The sequence below is a fragment of the Brachyhypopomus gauderio genome, chromosome 2 (genome assembly GCF_052324685.1).
Source record: "Brachyhypopomus gauderio isolate BG-103 chromosome 2, BGAUD_0.2, whole genome shotgun sequence".
In the NCBI taxonomy this organism is placed as follows: Eukaryota; Metazoa; Chordata; class Actinopteri; order Gymnotiformes; family Hypopomidae; genus Brachyhypopomus; species Brachyhypopomus gauderio.
The window spans coordinates 2,867,271-2,874,781 of record NC_135212.1 but is presented as its reverse complement, the minus strand read 5'-3'; the positions used below and the strand labels follow the sequence as shown (position 1 = coordinate 2,874,781).

Below are 7,511 nucleotides of genomic sequence, written 5' to 3'. Positions count from 1 at the left end.
TTTTCCACACCAACAGAAGACGAGGCAATTTCCCTGTTGCAAAAAACCCAAGCATCGCTCTTAGAGTCGAACTTAAGACTTCACAAGATTGCATCCAACAGCATTGAAGTCTTAAGAGCTTTCCCAGCTGGAGATCATGCTAAGGACATGAAAGATCTCTACTTGGATGGAGACTCAGCCACCACACACCGAAGCCTTGGATTGAGTTGGGATGTCAAAAGGGATATATTCACCTTCCAAGTCTCCATCAAAGACAAGCCATTCACGAAACGTGGTGTCCTCTCCACCATAAACAGCCTTTACGATCCTCTCGGCTTCGTTGCTCCCGTGACCATTCGAGGAAAGTCGTTGCTTAGGGAGCTCACCCTGAACGGAACTGACTGGGACAGCCCGCTGCCTCAAGACAAATCCGAGGTTTGGGAGACATGGAGAGATTCACTACAGGAATTGCAACATCTTCACATCCCTCGAACCTACACTGGTACCTCTTGCTCCAATGCTAGTCGGAAGGAGTTATGTGTTTTCTCAGACGCCTCAACCAAAGCAATTGGCGCCGTGGTATACCTGAAGACTACAGACGAAAACGGCCAGATACATGTGGGTTTCGTCTTCGGAAAAGCTAGACTCGCACCTCCAAATGAACCAACAATACCCAGATTGGAACTCTGTGCGGCAGTGCTAGCCGTAGAAATAGCCGAACTCATTGTTCAAGAGATCAACATTCAAGTTGATGCTGTTACCTTCTACTGCGACAGTAAAGTGGTGCTGGGCTATATTCATAATCAGTCAAAACGCTTTTATGTGTATGTCCACAACAGGGTTCAGAGAATCCGCCAGTCTACGGGACCAAACCAATGGAAGTATGTGCCTACGGAACACAACCCAGCCGACCATGCTTCTAGGTCAGTCCAAGCCTCAAAGCTCACTAGGACCAGCTGGCTCACCGGTCCAGCTTTCTTAAGCAAACCACACTCAACTATTGAGCAGCTAGAGACCTTTGAGCTCATCAATCCAGATTCTGACGTAGAAATCCGATCGCAAGTAACAAGCTGTGTCACAAGTCAAAAGGTCAACCAATTGGATCCTGAGAGGTTTACCAAATTCTCATCCTGGAAGTCCTTACAAAGAGCAGTTGCCACGCTTGTTCACGTGGTTCGTTCTTTCAAGAAGGACAGAAGGACAACAGGATGTAATGGTTGGCACTGGTGTCCAAAACCCTTTACCACTGATGAGTTGTCGAAGGCCACGGCAGCAATTATTCTCGCTGTACAGCGGACCTCCTTCTCTGGAGAATTAGCTGTTCTATCGGTTGGAGATGAAATTTCCAAAAGAAGCCCATTAGTTAAGCTAAATCCGACTGCAGATCTCGAAGGCCTACTAAGGATTGGAGGCAGGCTTGAGCTTGCCGATTTAAGCGACAGAGAAAGGCATCCAGTTATTCTTTTAGGAAAATGCCATGTGTCCACATTGCTCATCAGACACCATCATGAGCAGGTTGAGCATCAAGGTCGGACAATCACTGAAGGCGCCGTTCGAGCTGCTGGTATATGGCTACTTGGTGGCAAGCGCTGCATAAGTGCTGTTCTTCATGCATGTGTCATCTGCCGAAGGCTCCGTAAAAAAGGAGAGAAACAAATTATGTCAGACCTCCCGCCGGAACGACTGAGCACTTCGCCACCTTTTACCTACACTGGTCTGGATGTTTTCGGTCCTTGGATTGTGACAGCAAGGCGCACAAGAGGAGGGATGGCTCAGAGTAAGCGCTGGGCCGTACTCTTCACCTGCATGAGCACGCGTGCGGTCCACATAGAAGTCATTGATTCTTTAGACACTTCTTCATTCATCAATGCCTTAAGAAGATTCTTTGCCATCCGTGGTCCTTCCAAACAGCTACACTCCGACTGTGGGACAAATTTCATCGGTGCTTGCAGAGAGCTGGAGTTCCATAAGGTGGTGACCGAATCAGAAGTCCAGAGGTACACAAGCAATCAAGGATGCACATGGCGTTTCAACCCACCTCACTCTTCGCACATGGGTGGTGTGTGGGAACGCATGGTGGGAATTGCGAGGAGAATCTTAGACTCAATGTTGATGCGTACTCCTTCCTCCACTTTGTCTCATGAAGTCCTGTGCACTCTGATGGCAGAGGTAACAGCCATCATTAACTCAAGACCTCTAGTTTCTGTCTCCTCAGATCCAGATGTTCCACAGATACTTACCCCAACAATGCTTCTCACTCAGAAGCAGAGCGTTTTACCTCCTCCAGGAATATTCACTGAGAAGGACCTGTATAAGCAACAGTGGCGCCAAGTTCAAAGATTGGCTGACGAATTCTGGAATCGTTGGAAACGCGAATACCTGCACATACTACAACTCCGCCACAAATGGCAAGAGTCGAGTCCCAACATCACGAAGGGTGATGTTGTTTTGTTGAAGGATGATCGCACATGCCGCAATGATTGGCCGTTGGCTCTCATAACAGACACCTTCCCAGGTAGTGATGGCAAGGTCCGAAGGATCGAGGTCAAGGTCATCAAGGATGGAGCTGCCAAAAAGCTTCTCAGGCCTGTTACAGAGGTTGTGATGCTTCTAAAGAATGGGGACTGATATGTTTACAAGTTTATGGTTTAAGTATAGCTATGTGGCATCTTAACAGATGCCAGGCGGGGAGTGTTCTGCCCTTTAATCTGTTATAAGACAAGTGTTCAATGTTAATTTACTCTCAGTACATCGAGCCTTTTATTTTGAAGGGCGGCTTGGGCACGTAACGGGGAGTCAGCCATTTTCTTTAGTTTCTGTTTAGTCAGCGACATGTAAACAAGATCATCCGCTGCAGTCTGCTTTCTGTTTATGCCATCGACACCACCGTCTGTAAGTTTTGATTTTATATTCTGAAGTAGAATTTATTTGAGTCTTATTCGTGGAGAATGTTTGCAGTAAATGTGAGATTTGATCATTGCGCGAGGCCTATGTGTTCATGTTCGGGTCATTTTAATGCAACCTAGCTAAAGGGACAAACGTAGCATTTTGATTTTGCGTTTAACCTCCTTTTAACAATGCTAAGCTAAAGGTAGCTGTTTTATTTCTGTCCTACAGTTTTACTCCATGTTAACGTGTACGTGGTTCATCAAAATAAAGTGGAGCTAAGGAAGCTACATCCTGACTCACGTATTAATTCAACTGGAGTTAGGCTTACTGCTGAATTGTGTTAGACACACACAAGGGGAGCAGAATAACACACCTGAACCAGAGCCATATACACCTGGACCAGAGCCATATACACCTGGACCTGAGCTGTACACACCTGAACCAGAACCACACTCACCTGAACCTGAACCATACACACCTGAACCTGAACCATACGCAACTGAACCTAAACCATACACACCTGATCCTGAGCCATATAAACCTGAACCATACACACCTGAACCTGAATCATACACACCTGAACCATACGCACCTGAACCATACACACCTGAACCTGAACCATACACACCAGAGCCATATACACCTGAACCAGAGCCATATACACCTGAACCTGAGCCGTACACACCTGAACCTGAACCACACACACCTGAACCTGAACCACACACAGCTGATTTTCATCCTGCTTTGCAAGTTGACTTCAATATCAGTCAATATATATCTTTAATATACATATCAATATATACATTATACTGTACATTATATAAGCAAAACAAATTTTTATTTGTTGCAAAGTATGACAAACCTTTTAGGAAGTTTTGCTTATGCAGTACACATTTTAGTCACATATGTAAAATGTGACGTGCAAATATCCAGTGTGGCATCACTCCCAGCCACCTGCACTGTATATAATAAACAGATGCACCAATAAAAGACCTGGATCACATGTGCCCAGATACAGGCACATACACATACAGAGCAGAAAGGCTGCTAAAAGGGGTTCATCTCTTCAGTACCATATTTCCTCCTAGAGCAATCATGAGCTGGACTCTTCTACTTCTGCTGGCCTCTCTGTCATGTGAGTGGACTTAACTCTTCATACCAGAGTTACATGTATAAACTGAAGCTTTAAGTTAGACTTTAATCATGTCTAATAATCTCTATTTTCCCTCTTTTCCTCTCAGATATCCATGGCATCAGCCTCACCTCGTCTCCTGCTCAGGTTAAGTCTCCTGGGAGCTCCGTGAAGGTGTCCTGTCAGGTCTCGGGATATTTTCTCAGTGTCAATGGCACAGGCTGGATCAGACAGTCACCAGGCAAAGGATTGCAGTGGATTGGGATCATATGGGGTAAAGGATCCATAGTTTACGGAGGATCCTTCAAGAATCGCTTCACCATCTCTAGAGACACAAACAGTAACGAGCTGTTCCTAGACATCAGTGACCTGGTGTCTGAAGACTCAGCTGTTTATTATTGTGCAAAACTTGCCACAACACTACAGTGGAGGGTGAGGGCTGTACAATAACTGCTGTAGAAAATTCTGTTCTATTTACACTCATCACAGAAGATTAATTATTTACGAAACATATATAATAGGCTTCATAACACGACATTACAAAAAAAATAAAAAGCAATTAAATAATATGTTGTTTTTTCAAAAGACACTGTGAATAAGGGTATCTTACTGAAATAAATCAATAATTCCATAGGATTTATTACTGTAAGACTCACTGAAAATAATATTCCATTTATCTCCCAGGCTACACAACAGTATAATCTGAGTGATGGAGAAATCACAGTGTCATGCTGTAGTCATACAATTACCCCGACATTCCACTAGAACGCATTCCACTATAGGACACATGTCTCTAGCGACACATTCTACTAGAACACATTCCACTATAGGACACATGTCTCTAGCGACACATTCTACTAGGACACATTCCACTATAGGACACATGTCTCTAGTGACACATTCTACTAGGACACATTCCACTATAGGACACATGTCTCTAGTGACACATTCCACTAGGACACATTCCACTATAGGACACATGTCTCTAGTGACACATTCTACTAGAACACATTCCACTATAGGACACATGTCTCTAGTGACACATTCTACTAGAACACATTCCACTATAGGACACATGTCTCTAGTGACACATTCTACTAGAACACATTCCACTATAGGACACATGTCTCTAGTGACACATTCTACTAGGACACATTCCACTATAGGACACATGTCTCTAGTGACACATTCTACTAGGACACATTCCACTATAGGACACATGTCTCTAGTGACACATTCTACTAGAACACATTCCACTATAGGACACATGTCTCTAGTGACACATTCTACTAGAACACATTCCACTATAGGACACATGTCTCTAGTGACACATTCTACTAGAACACATTCCACTATAGGACACATGTCTCTAGTGACACATTCTACTAGAACACATTCCACTATAGGACACATGTCTCTAGTGACACATTCTACTAGAACACATTCCACTATAGGACACATGTCTCTAGTGACACATTCTACTAGAACACATTCCACTATAGGACACATGTCTCTAGTGACACATTCTACTAGGACACATTCCACTATAGGACACATGTCTCTAGTGACACATTCTACTAGAACACATTCCACTATAGGACACATGTCTCTAGTGACACATTCTACTAGAACACATTCCACTATAGGACACATGTCTCTAGTGACACATTCTACTAGGACACATTCCCCTATAGGACACATGTCTCTAGTGACACATTCTACTGGAACACATTCCACTATAGGACACATGTCTCTAGTGACACATTCTACTAGAACACATTCCACTATAGGACACATGTCTCTAGTGACACATTCTACTAGGACACATTCCACTATAGGACACATGTCTCTAGTGACACATTCTACTAGAACACATTCCACTATAGGACACATGTCTCTAGTGACACATTCTACTAGAACACATTCCACTATAGGACACATGTCTCTAGTGACACATTCTACTAGAACACATTCCACTATAGGACACATGTCTCTAGTGACACATTCTACTAGAACACATTCCACTATAGGACACATGTCTCTAGTGACACATTCTACTAGAACACATTCCACTATAGGACACATGTCTCTAGTGACACATTCTACTAGAACACATTCCACTATAGGACACATGTCTCTAGTGACACATTCTACTAGAACACATTCCACTATAGGACACATGTCTCTAGTGACACATTCTACTAGGACACATTCCACTATAGGACACATGTCTCTAGTGACACATTCTACTAGGACACATGTCTCTAGTGACACATTCTACTAGGACACATTCCACTATAGGACACATGTCTCTAGTGACACATTCTACTAGAACACATTCCACTATAGGACACATGTCTCTAGTGACACATTCTACTAGGACACATTCCACTATAGGACACATGTCTCTAGTGACACATTCTACTAGGACACATGTCTCTAGTGACACATTCTACTAGGACACATTCCACTATAGGACACATGTCTCTAGTGACACATTCTACTAGAACACATTCCACTATAGGACACATGTCTCTAGTGACACATTCTACTAGGACACAATTCCCTATAGGACACATGTCTCTAGTGACACATTCTACTAGAACACATTCCACTATAGGACACATGTCTCTAGTGACACATTCTACTAGAACACATTCCACTATAGGACACATGTCTCTAGTGACACATTCTACTAGAACACATTCCACTATAGGACACATGTCTCTAGTGACACATTCTACTAGAACACATTCCACTATAGGACACATGTCTCTAGTGACACATTCTACTAGAACACATTCCACTATAGGACACATGTCTCTAGTGACACATTCTACTAGAACACATTCCACTATAGGACACATGTCTCCAGTGATGTCAGTAACGCGTTACTCTAATCTTACCACTTTTTTCGGTAACGAGTAATATAACGCGCTACTATTTCCAGTCCAGTAATCAGATTAAAGTTACTTATCCAAATAACTGTGCGTTACTATTTATATTTTCCCTAGTAAAATATATATTTTTGCTTTCTTCTTGGCTCAGTTCTACTTTTGCGTCTGACCGTAGAGCTCGACTCCGCACGCTGCGCGCGACCCTGTGAGAGCGCGAGCACGTTTTACAAGTCATTTTTTGCAGTGTCCTCCCGTAACGATATGTGGTAGTATAAAGAAACACCCCTCAAAAACAGGGGAAGGAACATTTACTTGATGAATTTTAATGTTGCTTTGTGTTCCACGTTTGAAAAGTGCTGGAATTTTGACTAACGTCGCCTACTTTAAAATGCTTGAAATTGTAATGGTATTTCGTTTCACAAGCTGTCTGACTGAACTGGGGTGGGTTTCCCGAAACGTTCGTAGCTTCATACGAGGTTACGAAGTACTTGGCGCTACGAACTGCGCTTGTATTACGTTTACAAATAAATTTACAAATAATACCGCGCAGCTACACAAACGTAATGTCAGGAGATACTGTAGCGACTCCTACTCCTCACGGCGAGTCTTGCCCT

At 43.3% G+C, this 7,511-nt stretch overlaps 1 long non-coding RNA gene across 1 annotated transcript; it reads left to right on the top strand.

The window, feature by feature from the left end:
- The first annotated feature begins 2,709 nt into the window (after nt 1-2,709).
- On the top strand, nt 2,710-3,155 carry LOC143508725 (uncharacterized). The gene is made up of 2 exons (XR_013129434.1): nt 2,710-2,871; nt 3,097-3,155. It is a non-coding gene; the product is annotated as an uncharacterized LOC143508725 (long non-coding RNA).
- The last annotated feature ends 4,356 nt before the right edge of the window (nt 3,156-7,511 follow it).